The sequence below is a fragment of the Lepidochelys kempii genome, chromosome 3, assembly GCF_965140285.1.
Source record: "Lepidochelys kempii isolate rLepKem1 chromosome 3, rLepKem1.hap1, whole genome shotgun sequence".
In the NCBI taxonomy this organism is placed as follows: Eukaryota; Metazoa; Chordata; order Testudines; family Cheloniidae; genus Lepidochelys; species Lepidochelys kempii.
In genome coordinates this window covers 132,219,033-132,234,069 of record NC_136382.1, presented here as the reverse complement: position 1 = coordinate 132,234,069, position 15,037 = coordinate 132,219,033, and the positions used below count along the sequence as shown (strand labels likewise).

The 15,037-nt window shown below is 43.4% G+C and overlaps 1 long non-coding RNA gene across 1 annotated transcript in view; it reads left to right on the top strand.

Annotated features, from left to right (window-relative positions):
* Window positions 1–14,450, top strand: part of LOC140908294 (uncharacterized) — a 159,971-nt gene extending 145,521 nt beyond the window's left edge. Inside the window, exon 3 of the long non-coding RNA XR_012157826.1 lies at window positions 14,362–14,450. This is a non-coding gene — a long non-coding RNA (uncharacterized LOC140908294). The remainder of the gene's footprint in view (window positions 1–14,361) is intronic.
* The last annotated feature ends 587 nt before the right edge of the window (window positions 14,451–15,037 follow it).

Below are 15,037 nucleotides of genomic sequence, written 5' to 3'. Positions count from 1 at the left end.
CCAAATCGCACCTGGAACTACAGCTAGCCAGAGATGTCAAGAGTAACAAGAAGGGTTTCTTCAGGTATGTTGGCAACAAGAAGAAAGCCAAGGAATGTGTGGGCCCCTTACTGAATGAGGGAGGCAACCTAGTGACAGAGGATGTGGAAAAAGCTAATGTACTCAATGCTTTTTTTGCCTCTGTTTTCACTAACAAGGTCAGCTCCCAGACTGCTGCGCTGGGCATCACAAAATGCGGAAGAGATGGCCAGCCCTCTGTGGAGATAGAGGCGGTTAGGGACTATTTAGAAAAGCTGGACGTGCACAAGTCCATGGGGCCGGACGAGTTGCATCCGAGAGTGCTGAAGGAATTGGCGGCTGAGATTGCAGAGCCACTGGCCATTATCTTTGAAAACTCGTGGCGAACCGGGGAAGTCCCGGATGACTGGAAAAAGGCTAATGTAGTGCCAATCTTTAAAAAAGGGAAGAAGGAAGATCCTGGGAACTACAGGCCAGTCAGCCTCACCTCAGTCCCTGGAAAAATCATGGAGCAGGTCCTCAAAGAATCAATCCTGAAGCACTTGCATGAGAGGAAAATGATCAGGAACAGCCAGCATGGATTCACCAAGGGAAGGTCATGCCTGACTAATCTAATCGCCTTTTATGATGAGATTACTGGTTCTGTGGATGAAGGGAAAGCAGTGGATGTATTGTTTCTTGACTTTAGCAAAGCTTTTGACACGGTCTCCCATAGTATTCTTGTCACCAAGTTAAGGAAGTATGGGCTGGATGAATGCACTATAAGGTGGGTAGAAAGCTGGCTAGATTGTCGGGCTCAACGGGTAGTGATCAATGGCTCCATGTCTAGTTGGCAGCCGGTATCAAGTGGAGTGCCCCAAGGGTCAGTCCTGGGGCCGGTTTTATTCAATATCTTCATAAATGATCTGGAGGATGGTGTGGATTGCACTCTCAGCAAATTTGCGGATGATACTAAACTGGGAGGAGTGGTAGATACGCTGGAGGGGAGGGATAGGATATAGAAGGACCTAGACCAATTGGAAGATTGGGCCAAAAGGAATCTGATGAGGTTCAATAAGGATAAGTGCAGGGTCCTGCACTTAGGACGGAAGAACCCAATGCACAGCTACAGACTAGGGACCGAATGGCTAGGCAGCAGTTCTGCGGAAAAGGACCTAGGGGTGACAGTGGACGAGAAGCTGGATATGAGTCAGCAGTGTGCCCTTGTTGCCAAGAAGGCCAATGGCATTTTGGGATGTATAAGTAGGGGCATAGCGAGCAGATCGAGGGACGTGATCGTTCCCCTCTATTCGACATTGGTGAGGCCTCATCTGGAGTACTGTGTCCAGTTTTGGGCCCCACACTACAAGAAGGATGTGGATAAATTGGAGAGAGTCCAGCGAAGGGCAACAAAAATGATTAGGGGACTGGAACACATGAGTTATGAGGAGAGGCTGAGGGAGCTGGGATTGTTTAGTCTGCAGAAGAGAAGAATGAGGGGGGATTTGATAGCTGCTTTCAACTACCTGAAAGGGGGTTCCAAAGAGGATGGCTCTAGACTGTTCTCAATGGTAGCAGATGACAGAACGAGGAGTAATGGTCTCAAGTTGCAGTGGGGGAGGTTTAGATTGGATATTAGGAAAAACTTTTTCACTAAGAGGGTGGTGAAACACTGGAATGCGTTACCTAGGGAGGTGGTAGAATCTCCTTCCTTAGAGGTTTTTAAGGTCAGGCTTGACAAAGCCCTGGCTGGGATGATTTAACTGGGAATTGGTCCTGCTTTGAGCAGGGGGTTGGACTAGATGACCTTCTGGGGTCCCTTCCAACCCTGATATTCTATGATTCTATGATTCTATGATTCAATGGCCTGGTGCATCTCTACACCAAATGAGCTGAGCCAGCACAAACAGGGTGCATTCTTGAGAAAGGCAGTTTCTCCAGGGGCTGCTGCAGGGGTGGCACACCTCTTTGCTGGTTACTATGTCTGTGACTTCAATATGACAATGCAGTCTCAGTGGGTTCAAAGTAATTCTGCTGATTTAATACTATTGCTTCCCATCTTCTGCATCACGACTGTTCTTTGGCTTGGTCTGGCTTCTGTGAAGCATATGTTTGGTCATTAGTCATTAAATCCTGATTCTAACACCAGCATTAGGGTTTTGACAACCACATCAAGGATAGGATCCAGCCGCCCTTGCACAAGACATTTTTAAGTACTGTACACCCAGCCTTAATAAGCAAAAAGGAATTTAGCCAATAGATCATTACCCCCTGGACCAGACTTTACTGGAACTATCTCTTTCTTCTGGAATGGAAGGCGATGATAAATTATGCGCCAGATTCCAATCTACCCTTTGAAACTTGTGTTTCAGATATTTCACTGACAATGAATTACAAGAACCAAAGGGGAAGATATAACGTTGGATAGAAAGCCATTTATTAAATGTCAAGTCAATCTCAACAGGACATGAAAGTGCTCAAATACCACAGGGTGGTGAATGTATAAATGCCGAAACAGGCAAATAGGTAGATACTAATAGGTCAGATTGATGGAGCAGTGTGACCAGATCCACATGCAAAATGTTCCCCAGAAAGCCTGCATAGGTGAGCATTGTTAAATTTTATTCTAATTAGTGTAGGTCTGGCACCTATCTGTATTTGGCCAGCAGAATGAAATCATCTTGTCCTGAAGCCTTGATTCTGCATTTTGATTCCCAGTGTTTACTTTTTTTTTTACTTCTCCATGATATATCAGTGATTATATTGCCTTGACTTGTCACATCTATTATTTACTTTCAATTTATACAACTGGGCATCTATATGTCACTCTAGGAGCATACACAAAAACTGCCAAGTACAAACAATTGCCTACCTTTGTTAGATTTCTCTGAAATTCCTCACAGTCTTCTCTAGTTTTTACCCAAACTAAATAATTTGATCTCATCTGCTAATTTCACCACCTCATTGTTCATCCCCTTTTCCTGACTGTTAGTGAATATATTAAACAACACTGATCCTAGAGATGCTTCATTTTCTCATCGCTCTTCTTAGAAAGACAGGGTGGGTGTGGTAATATCTTTTATTGGACCAACTTCTGGTGGTGAGAGAGACAAACTTTTGCACTTACACAGAGCTCCTCTCTAAAATCCTGGGACCAACACGCTGCAACAACTCTGCATACAACAATGAAAGATATTGTGGTAGTGCCTAGTAACCTAAACCGGTCTGGGCCCCATTGTGCTAGGTGCTGCACAAAGATATAGAAATGACAATCCCTTGTACCAATGAGTTTGCAATCTAACATATTTTCTCAGAGAAGAGGGTCAGACTAAAGGCGCAAGGGTACTGGGCCTACCGAAATTCAGGGACCTTCGCGGCTGACAAATAATAGACAATGCAGCTTTATTGTGCTCTTTACTGCCTACTTGCAGTAATGTGGCATTATGTCGTATCATGTCTTAGGATGTGGGGAGAGTACATCATTGTCTCTGGTGACACAAGGTCATCACATGGTGAAGCAGTGTCACCACACAAGATCCCGACATAGCATCCAATGTGTTATTACTACTGTCTAATAAAAACTATGTTGGCCAGGGGACCCTGAAGCTTGAGCTCCCCTGGATATTGCCCTGTCATTCCCCACAGTTATAGTGACCCTGGCTGAAGTATAAAACTACGTAAAATAAATCTGTTTGGAAAGCCCCACAGTGAGCACCCACAGCAAAGTTAGCTGGATCTTTTATGCAATTTACAGTGACCCTAACTATTAGAGGTAAACCACTGCAATAAAGCTGAGGCATAATTTGTTGGTAAACTTTTACAAATAAAGGAGCTGGTTTTGGCTTTTTCTGTGGGCAGAATGCCCATAGTCAAAAGCTGTTGGTTAATATTGTACTTAAGGATCAGTGGTTTGTGTCAGTTGTGGTCACTTGACATGCTTTTGCCAGCTGATATAACAGCATGTCAAATGGGTCAAAGCCAAAATAAACATGCTCCATGAGATCATTATGTCTTAGATCACAGTGTGTGTGAGCTCTCTGAAGCTTTAGGATAGACTTGGAAGACTTTAAATCATTTAAGCGAATGTTTCCAGCAGGGATTTTGGATTGTTTTGCTGTTTCACCAGGGAAAGAAATAAGCATAAAATATTGACACAAAAGAAAATGTTGACTTTAACCATGGCAGAGATCAGGTTAAAGGCTTTTGATCGCAAACTCCATTCATGGCAAATCCAAGATTTTACAGGAAAGAAATGAAACAAGGAATTTGAAATTAAGCCTGAAGTATCGGGTGTAAAATGGAAATGTGTGCATTTATGGAAAGCTCAATGTGAAATTATAAGAGAAACTAATACATAAGATGAATATTAGGAGATCCTGCTGGCTGGCTGCTTAGTCATTCCCAGCTGGTGGTTACCCATACCCATCAATGTAGAAGTGGATCTTGAGTAGGGGTTGGAGGGAGGACAAATTAGTGGTTTTATAGATTAGTTCAGGGAGGATATTCCATGTGTATGGGAAAGGAGGAAGAAAGCACAAAGATATTAAGAGCAGTGAGGCTGGCATTGATGTCAGAGTGGAATAGGGATGACATGATAAGATAGAAGGCCCTGCGTCTCCTCCCACTGAATGGCAATGGCAAAACTATTGACTTCAAAGTTCAGTATCACAGGCCCCTAAGAAAGGGTGAACAGGGAGGGCAAGCTTATGAAAGGTCTCAAAGGGAAGGGGAAACTGTCTGACCCTGTGTGATGTGACTTTGGTCTCTGTTCAATCCTGGGGACTGAATAGCACACTAGGTCCAACTCTGCTGTCCAGCAGTCCCAGCAGACAGGCTAAGGCAGGGGTAGTCAACAGGCAGATCATGGGCCAAATCTGGACCACCAGGTGCTTTTGAACGGACACCAAAATATTTTTATTTATCATCATTATTGTTATTTTTTTTATTATTTTCTCTGGAGTCTGGACCTTGACCAAGAAATGTGGATCTGGACCAAAAAACTAAGGACTACCTCTGGGCTAAGGTCTGAATGGACCAGGGACTGACATGCTGTCTTGTCTCCTGTTGTTCTTTTCAGGGTTGGAGGCCCTGGGGAAGCTAGTACCCTGCTGCCCATTCTGTATGTGCTCTGTAGGTAAAGGAGGGGTTCAGACACTTAGGTTCAGGATCTGGAGCCTAAGCATTGAAACTCCCCCCTCCCTCTAGATTAATGACCAGCAGGGAATTTTTAAAGCACTTCCCTAACTCTCCTCCTGTTTCTATTGTGGGTTTCCTTTCCTCTGACAGTACCACACCGCGGCATTCGCCAGACTCACAAGGAAGTGGGGGTTTCAGCATATACAAACAGAGAGAGCGGTGTCTTTGGCAGCTTTCAGAGCAGCTTGTCTCAGGTTTCCTTTCATTTTTAATGGATCACATACCGCTCTCAACGTCTGTCTCTGATTTTCTGGGCATGACCTTGATTTTACATCAAACATTCCCCAGGTCGCTCTGCATCCTGCTGTTGTCTGGCCGGATTATTGTCCTTAGAGCTGATCTTTCTATTAAGATATTTGGTTTTATTATTTTTCTAACCTAAAGCCCATCTAAAATGTAAAGCCGTGTTCAGCCTTTCCTCAAAGACACCTGTACTTTGATTCTTTGTTCCTGATGTTGCTGTCAGACAGCTGTGAGGTAAGATGATTACACAGAGAACTAACCTTGGGAGATATATTAATATTTATCAGGTGAACTGAAGCAAATTAGTAGCCTCTATGATCGGCCCCTCTTTGTTCATAAGCTAGTCAACACACAGCTTGATGAGGTACTGTCTGTAATATTGTTACAGAAGCACTTCTCAGGTCTCCACTTATATAATCTATTTATGTGGCCCCCCAGCTCCTTGGTACCTGAATGTGTCATATGCATAGGTCCACAGGTATTGCCAGATGAGATCAGATCCAAGGTCCATCTAGTGCTGTATCCCATCTCTGGCAGTGGACAGTACCAGATGCCTCAGAGGAAGTTCTACAAAACCCACAGTAGGCAGATATGGGATCATCTGGCTCCCTAGCGTAGGTCTCATCCTGACCTCTATCAGTGAGAGACTGGCTTTAAGTAATGGATTTATCACCACAGCACCTCTATGAGGTAGGCAGGGAAGTGTTACTATATTCCCATTTTACAGATCAGGAATGGAGGCAGAAAGATACAATAACTTGTTCAAAGTCACGCAGAAGGCCTGCGACAGAGCTGAGAACCCCGGTGTACTGAGTTCCAGACCAGCACTGTCACCAGAAGACCATCTTTGTTCACATTTCTTTCAACTGAGGCCTTACAAACCGAGGTTGTGCCTGTTTTCTGCATGGCTGTTAACAGATGCCATAACAATAGAGGTTTTTCTCACTGTCCTTTTCTCCCCTCACCTCCTGCTCTTGTACAGTATCCTGTGCTGCCCTTTACCACAGGGAAACTGCATTTCAATGGCAGTGTACGCGTATAATTTGTGAAATGCTCTGAGATCCCTCAGGCTGAAAGGTTCCATGTAACTATAAAGCAATAGTGTTATGCTGTACTTTTGGAAAGCTTTCAACTTGTTTCTTTATTTGGTGGACAGTCTCAAAGTGGAGGTTGTAAGCAATAGAGATACGCTGACCTCCAAATCCCTGGTTCTGAGCTCCCCTTTTCCTGGAGAAAGTTTGGATTAACATCCTATTGTTGCAATAAGTTAGAGCTAGACCCCAGATCCAAACACCCTAGATCTTTGAGCTAGTTTGTATCTGGATCTAAACTTCACAACTGTTTTCCTAGCTATAGAGGAGGCTAATATGGAACCCTGGATCCCAATTCCTACATTTAGGGAAGTACGGATCTGAACAAAGTCGCTTGGGCCTATCTCTGAGCAGTGAGGTCTGATCCTCCAAAGAATGAGAAAAACACCCGTAAACATGGAACCTTACCAAACCATGTGGAGGTCTTGACTGTGCAGAGATGGGCTAGAAGTCTCACACAAACACACTTGTTCACGAGATGTTCAGTGTTTGCCACTTCTAGACGGTCCAGAAATCCCAAGAGCGCAGACTGTCTTGTGTCACTTCAGCATTTCCAGCTCCAGCCAGCGCAGAGAAATTTAAACTTTTGAAATTCAAAATAGGCCTGGATTCAATTTAAGTTTTAGATTAAAGTTCCTCATTTAAATTTCCTGTAAGATCCCATTTTATCTGAACTGGGTACCTAGCAATCATGCTTCTTTAGGATAGCACCAGCCAGGAGCTTGGTTTGGTGAGCATAAAGGACAGTGCTCTTTAAAGGTCCAATTAGACTCTAATTGACTTCACTGGGAGTGAAGAAGGGGACCTAAAGGCTCATCCTGTACTTCATACTCAGTCAAAATTGCCACTGACATCAATGAGAATTTTGCCTGAGGAAGGACTCACAGGGTCTGGCCTCATCTGCCAGAAATTTTAGGCCTCATAAAACATAAGCAACTCACATGATAAGTCAGGTAGAGTATTTTTTAAAAATCCCTGGCTCTTCAGTCTGCTCTATTTAATCATTTTAGGCAAAATTGTGCTCTTGGTTGTATGTGTGGGGATCACATTTCCACCAAAGGGTGCCACGTGTGAATATCCAAGAGCAGAATTTGGCTCTTACTCACGTGGCTACACTGTATAAACCATTCCACTGCAGGATCCTTCCCTCTGTGCTCCATGCACAGAGTGCTATTTGCTCTTTCCATATGTTTCTGACAACAAGCTCTGCCCTGAGCTCACTGTGCTTCACCCCAAGGAGCGAACATATTGCAGCTCAACTCAGTGCATGTGAAATGTGCTTTGGAAGATTCCCTTTCCCTCCCCTCAGGGCCCTTCCGTGCTGTCACAGGCTCTTGCTAATTGGATACATCTGACCTGCCAGCATCTTTGAAAGGCCGCAGAGGATCCGTTTAAAGAAACACATTTGGTTTCACATTGAATTTACAGAGTGAAAGTTTTACCAGCTGGAAAGTTCTGAACCAAAGTTGATCTTTCCATGAGGAGCGAATAACAGATTGGATCCAGACCCTTCCTGGTTTCAGCTTTCCTCTTCACTTATTCCACTCATTACCTTTTGGAAAAAATGGCTATCGTAAATGCTAAACACCAGTGTCTTAGGTGTGAGTTAAAAAGACAAAATCAAACCCAACAACTCCAGCTTCTTGTTTATAAATGATCTTGAACTCGACTTCTCAGCTAACTGCATAACAGACATATCTCATTGTGCTGTTTCCTCTTAGATGACGTGTCATAACACTGTGAAGTGTGTGATGGGATCCACACATAGAACCAGGCAGGAGACTTCTGCTAACACACTAAAAAATAATCTGCATCGTTTGACTGTCACAGAGACTGATCCAAAGCCTACGGAAGTCATTGTAAAGACTCCCATTACCTTTAGTGGGCTTTGCATCAGACCCATCCAAGCCCTTCTCTTGGGTGGATCTCAAAACACTTTATAGAGGGAAGAAAGTATCATTATTCCCACTTAACAAACGGGAAAGCTGAGGCCAGCGTCTTGTCCCAGTCTCACAGCAGGTCAATGGCAAATCTCAGAATAGAACCTAGATAGTCTCCTGACTCCCAGTCCTATCCATTAGGCAAGCGTTTCTCAGTCTTTTCAGATACCAAGGACCAGCTTGCTGCCTTCCTAAACTGTGCCAGGGAGATCTCAAGGACTGGCACCAGTCCATGGAGAAACACTGCATTAGACCATGCTTCATCCCCACTTTGCTGGCATGCCTGTGGAGAGGAGAAGTACTTTTTATTTCAATCAATTGATCTGTAGTGAAATAAGTACAGTGTATCTTAGAATTTATATTCCACATAGAAGGTTTAAGGAAACCGGGGTCAGAGAGGAACTATATAAGCACAAGGACTCCACTTAAACTGCACTTATGCTATAATTTAAGCAATATAGAGCAATAATGTGTGTGTAAAGTTACTGAAAATGACACACATAAAAATAAGCATTAAACTACACAGATTTAAAGATGAGGAACGATTACAATAATATTAACACATATAAATAAATTCGTGGCATAGTGTCCTGGTCACTGCAGTTGCAGAAGACTGCAGGCTTAACTGAAGGCAATTAACCCATTTTTATTGGGAATTACTGACACTTGGGTGGCAATTGCTGGGCTGATGAGGCAATTGGCTCAGTAATTGGGAGGCTGTATGTTTGGGAAGAACAGGAAGTGAACGGGAGCTCAAGAGGGTGATCAAGCCTAGGAGAGGAGAGAGAGCTGTGTGGAAGTCTCCTCCTGCTGTAAACCTGTGGTATGTTCTGTTGTGCTTAGAAACTGAAGATTAAGTGCACATGTAGTGAAAGACAAATAGTCCGCACATGCTTGTGCCTAGGAGACTACAAGAACAGGCTAGACAGTGGTACTTGCAGGCGAGGTGAAGGGATGCCCTGTGACAGCACCATCTGAGCAATATGGAGGTTTTTAAGTATGTAAGAAACAAAAGAAATCCTAGTAATTAGACAGTCCCATCACTAGATGGAGGGTTACAGTTGTTAATGATGATGCAGAAAAGGCAGCAGTGTTCAATAAATATTTCTGTTCTGTGTTTGGAAAGAAGCAGGATGATATTTTTGTATCATGAGAATGATGAAGTATTTTCCAGTTCATTAATAACTAAGAAGGATGTTAGACAACATCTACTAGGGATAAACACTTTTAAATAATTAGGCCTAGATAACTTGCACCCAAGAGTTTTAAAAGAGTTGGCTGAGGAGACCTCTTTGCTGCTGATGTTAATTTTAAAAAAATCTTGGAGTACAGGAAAATTCCAGAAGACTAGAAAAGCGCTAATGTTGTGCCAATATTCAAAAAGGGTGAGTGGGATGACCCGGGTCTCTACAGACCAGTTAGCCTGACATCAGTCTGTGCAAAATAATAGAAAAACCGATACAGGATTTAACTGATAAAGAATTAAAGGATAGGAATATAATTAATGCCTGTCAACATGGCTTTATGGAAAATAGGTCTTACTTAATTCTTTGGTGTGATTACAAGTTTGGTTGACAAAAGTAACTGTAGCTGTAACATACTTACCCTTTTGTAAGGTATGTGACTTAACACTGCATGACATACTAGCTAAAAATTTAGCACTATACAATATCAAAAAATCACATCTTAAATAGATTAAGAACTAACTAGCTGATAGTTTTCAAAAAGCAGTTGCCAATGGGGAATCATCATCAAATCGGGGTGTTTCTAGTGGGGTTCCACGGGAGAGGTACTAGATCCAATGCTATTCAACATGATCTGAAAGTAAATATAAAATCACTGCTGATAAGATTTGCAGATTACATGAAGATTGGCAGAGTGGTAAATAATGATGATGACAGCGCAGTCATCCAGAGTGATCTGGATTGTTTGGTAGGCTGGGCCCTTTCAAACAAAATTAATTTTAATGCAGCCAGATGCAAAGTTACATGTCTAGGAACAAGGAATATAGGCCATATCTACAGAATGGGGGACTGTGTTCTGGAAAGCAGTGACCCTGTAAAGGATCTAAGGGTCATAGTGAATAAGCAACTCAAAATGAGCTCTCTGTGCGATGCTATGGCAAAAAGAGCTAATGTGATCCTTAGATGTTATACAGGGGAGTAGTGAGTAGACGTAGGGAGGTGATTTTACCTCTGTATAAGGCAGTGGTGAGACCTGTACTGGCAGACTGCATCCAGTTGTGGTGTCCATTTTAAAGGATGTTGAAAAATTGGAGTGGGGGCAGAAAAGAGCCACCAAAATAATTTGAGAGCTCGAAGAAAATGCCTTACAGTGAGAGACTTAGAGCTCAATCTGATTAGCTTATCAAAAAGCAGATTGAGGGGTGATTTGATTACAGTGTGTAAATACCTTCTTGGGGAGAAAATACTGGGGTACTAAAGGGCTCTTTAATCTAGCGGAGAAAGGCCTAACACAAACCAATGGCTGGAAGCTGCAGTCAGACAAATTCAAATTAAAAACAAGGCACACATTTTTAAGAGTGAGGGAGATTAACCATAGGAACAAGAGAAGTGGTGGATTCTCCATCTCTTGATGTCTGCAGGACTGGATGCCTTTCTGAAAGAGCTGCTTTAGCCAAACATAAGTTATAGTTATGGGGCTCATTACAGAGATAACTGCATGCAAGTTATCAGAGGTCAGATTAGGTGATTTAATGGTCCCTTCTGGCTTTAAACTCTAAGCAACTATGAATCTGACACTGAAAGCTGCCCTGACTGCTGGTGTCTCCGAGGAGGATGGCACTGTAAACACTGCCTGACCTCCCATGGGGTATGGCTGCTCCCATTAGTGCAGGAGTGAATCAAGCTACTATCTGGAGCATGGTACCTTAGTGGCTGAGACTTCGCATTAGCTGAACTAGTTAAAGATGGGCTCAAACCAAAATCCAGATCTGAGCTTTGTGGCTCAGGCTCATCTCTAGCATCAAGGGAAGCCACAAGCCAAGCAGGTGTGTTGTATCTGTTTTGCATGCATGGGTTTATTTTGTTTAGCTTCTGTTCTGAACAGAAATACTTGCCCAAGGCGGGAACCTTCTTGGAGGAGAGCTCCTTGCCTATGGCTGACACCAAGCATTCGACTGGGAAAACTACTTCTGCTCCTTCATCATAGAGAGATCAGCTTTGCCGCTTCAGTCTGGCTCCCCAGTGCTGATTTCTCCTTGCTTCACTCAAAAGCAGCATTATAAGAGAGTGCAAACAGGGCCTGATCTAAAGCCTATTAAAGTCAATGGGAGCCTGTCCATCTTTGGATCAGTCCTGTAGTGAATGAGAAAAAAGGATGGGGAGGGGCCAGAAAGCAAGAATGAAGGGGAACAGAAAGCAAAGTGGAGGCAGTGTGGTCTACTGGTTAGGTCACATGATTGGGAAGCTCTAGCTCTAGGCTCCATTCCATGCTATGATACTGACTCACTGTGTGGCCTGTTAGGACACTTTATCAATCAGTTCTTTAGTTACTGCCATCTGTGAAATGGGGACAATAGTACTTCCCTATTTCTCAGGGGTTTGGGAGTCTAAATACGTTCATGTTTCTAACGTACCCTCATGGAAGGCACTGTACAAGTGCTATATATTATCATGTTTATACGGATGAGGCAGAAAATCTCCCGACTGCAACAAGGAGCAGGACTGGAGGGTCAAGTGTCACTTCCTTTCAGTTGGTTGGGCCTATTGGTTGTAAGGTTTTTAAATTGAGTGAATTCATTACAGAGGTGCACCTGAAGGGAGGAAGGAATTAATCACAACCTCCAATCAATAGCATCCACTAACAAATCATTTTTCTCAGTGAAGTTCTGTGTAATATTGCAAAGCTGCAAGGAGGTGGGGTGTGGCGTTGATCAATACCATTTGCTTTCACTGAATCCATCAAGAAAATCAAAGGTTTGAACAAACCAGACTGCACAGCATGGAGATTTCCCTTAGAACTGCCTTTAATAAAGGGTCACTTCTGAATTAACCCTGTCATAAATACAAAGGGAAGGGTAACCACCTTTCTGTATATAGAACTATAAAATCTCTCCTGGCCAGAGGCAAAACCCTTTCACCTGTAAAGTGTTAAGAAGCTAAGATAACCTTGCTGGCACCTGACCAAAATGACCAATGAGGAGACAAGATACTTTCAATGCTGGGAGGGGGTGGGAAACAAAGGGTCTGTCTGTCTGTGTGATGCTTTTGCCAGAAACAGATCAGGAATGCTCTTCATTACTCCTTAAGTTAGTAAGTAATCTAGCTAGAAATGTGTTAGATTTCCTTTTGTTTAATGGCTAGTAAAATAGCTGTGCTGAATGGAATGTATATTCCTGTTTTTGTGTCTTTTTGTAACTTAAGGTTTTGCCTAGAGGGATTCTCTGTGTTTTGAATCTGATTATCCTGTAAGGTATTTACCATCCTGATTTTACAGAGGTGATTCTTTTACTTTTTCTTTAATTAAAATTCTTTTTTAAAGAACCTGATTGCTTTTTCATTGTTCTTAAGATCCAAGGGTTTGGGTCTGTGTTCACCTATGCAAATTGGTGAGGATTTTTATCAAGCCTTCCCCAGGAAAGGAGGTGTAGGGCTTGGGTGGATATTTTGAGGGGAAGACGTCTCCAAGTGGGTTCTTTCCCTGTTCTTTGTTTAACACGCTTGGTGGTGGTAGCATAGGGTTCAAGGACAAGGCAAAGTTTGTACCTTGAGGAAGTTTTTAACCTAAACTGGTAATAATAAGCTTAGGGGGTCTTTCATGCAGGTCCTCACATCTGTACCTGAGAGTTCAGAGTGGGGAAGGAAACTTGACAAACCCTAAAAAGATTCTGAGGTTTGTTTGGGGTAAAAACCTAGAAGCTGAGATATTATCAAATGATCCAACCCTCAGGTGTCTGGGAAATGGATTAGCTAGATGTTAGAAGAGGCATTTTCTGGAGATTTCTGGTCCTCTGTTCTGCTTAGGCTTTTAGACTGCACCATTGCATCTAAAGGGCTTCCTGATTCTAGTCCTACACAGAGAACTGTCAAGAGGACTTTTTTTTCCCCCCCAATATTTAATCATTTCTGCTTCTAGTCCCAACCACAGCTAGGAAATGCTGAGAACTACAAAAATGAAAAGCAATGTCACTGGAGCATTTTAAAAATTCTAAATGATTTGGGTTTCATTTTTGACTAAAGGTTTAAGTCTGTTCTTATTTGTATAGCTGAACCAGTACGCCCAGCTCACTTCACAATGGGAGGTCATTACAAAAAACATGCCCCATGCCCAAACAGGCTGGCCAGGTTGTAGAGGAGAAATGGATGGAGACAAAGGAACCTATCAAAGGCAGACCAGGCTGAAGTGCGGAAAGGCTCCTAGGTGTGTTAAGCTCCAACCAAACTTTGGTTGGTTGTACTTGGACTTCTATAGTTATTGCTGTTGCAGGAGAAAGGTATGGGCTGGGTGGGGGATCTACAAGGTGGAAAAGCAAATAATGGCTGGAAGGTCTCCAAAGAGGGGTACGTTTTCAGATTTCCCTTGGAAAGCTGAATTCAGGGTTTTTTCTCTCTCTCTCTCTCACACACACACACTGCCTGCCAGCTTCTCCCCTTTTACTCCAGCTCTCTTCAACGTCTTTGCGTTGTTTCTTCAAGAAACACTGGTGGGGCGATGGGTGGCACAAAAATGTTTCACAGGCCCAAAATGCTAAGCCTGACTCGGCTTGTTGAAATGTTCAGCTGTCCCTGGGGCTGGGATTGAGCTGACTCAGGCAGCTGCTGTGTGCAGCTGCCACAGATGCTACCACCGGGACTCCCCGCCTGTAAACCCTACCAGTGCCAGTGGGAGTGCCTGGGGAAATCACTACATATACGTAACCTCTCCATTCCCAGGGCTGCTGACTGCTCCTGCGACGCATGTGGCCAAGGACACCCGCCTGCCACCACCACTACTGTGGGAGCTACCTAGAGGAGCCTCCACACGGTTATGGCGAGGGGAGTGCCTGTTGGATCGAGAGGTGCAGAGCCAGCAGCGGAAGAAAGGATGGTGCATGAATATGGAGTGGCTGGAATGTTTTACACAAAATGTCACTGACGGAGGCAGAATATTTTTACAGAAGCCCCTTGCTCAAATTTTGGCAGCTGATCACTGGTTGCACTTGAAAGAAAATGCATCGGTCGTGTGCTAGAGCTATTTTTCGTGAACATATAGTGCTCAGTTATGCAGCCACATCATACAGGCAGCTCCCAGTGACCTCAAGGGCTGTTGCTTGTATGCAACAACTCCCTCATCAGCCCTTTGGTGTCAGAATTGGTGCAGTATTAATTGAAAAACGAATGCTTCCTTGAAAAGTGAAATAGTTGCTGCCAGAACTTCCCAAATTCTAGCGTCACAGCTTTGTCAACATGATGAGATTTCCCTGTAGCTGACATCCTGCTTTAACCCGTTTGTATTTTCCTTGCAAAATTGTGAAAGAAGTTCCAGTTCACCAGCTCCCACTGACAGTTCAAGAAGTCTAAGGGGAGTTTGGATGAATGTTTAACTGATCCAAATCATTCTTCCAGCTGA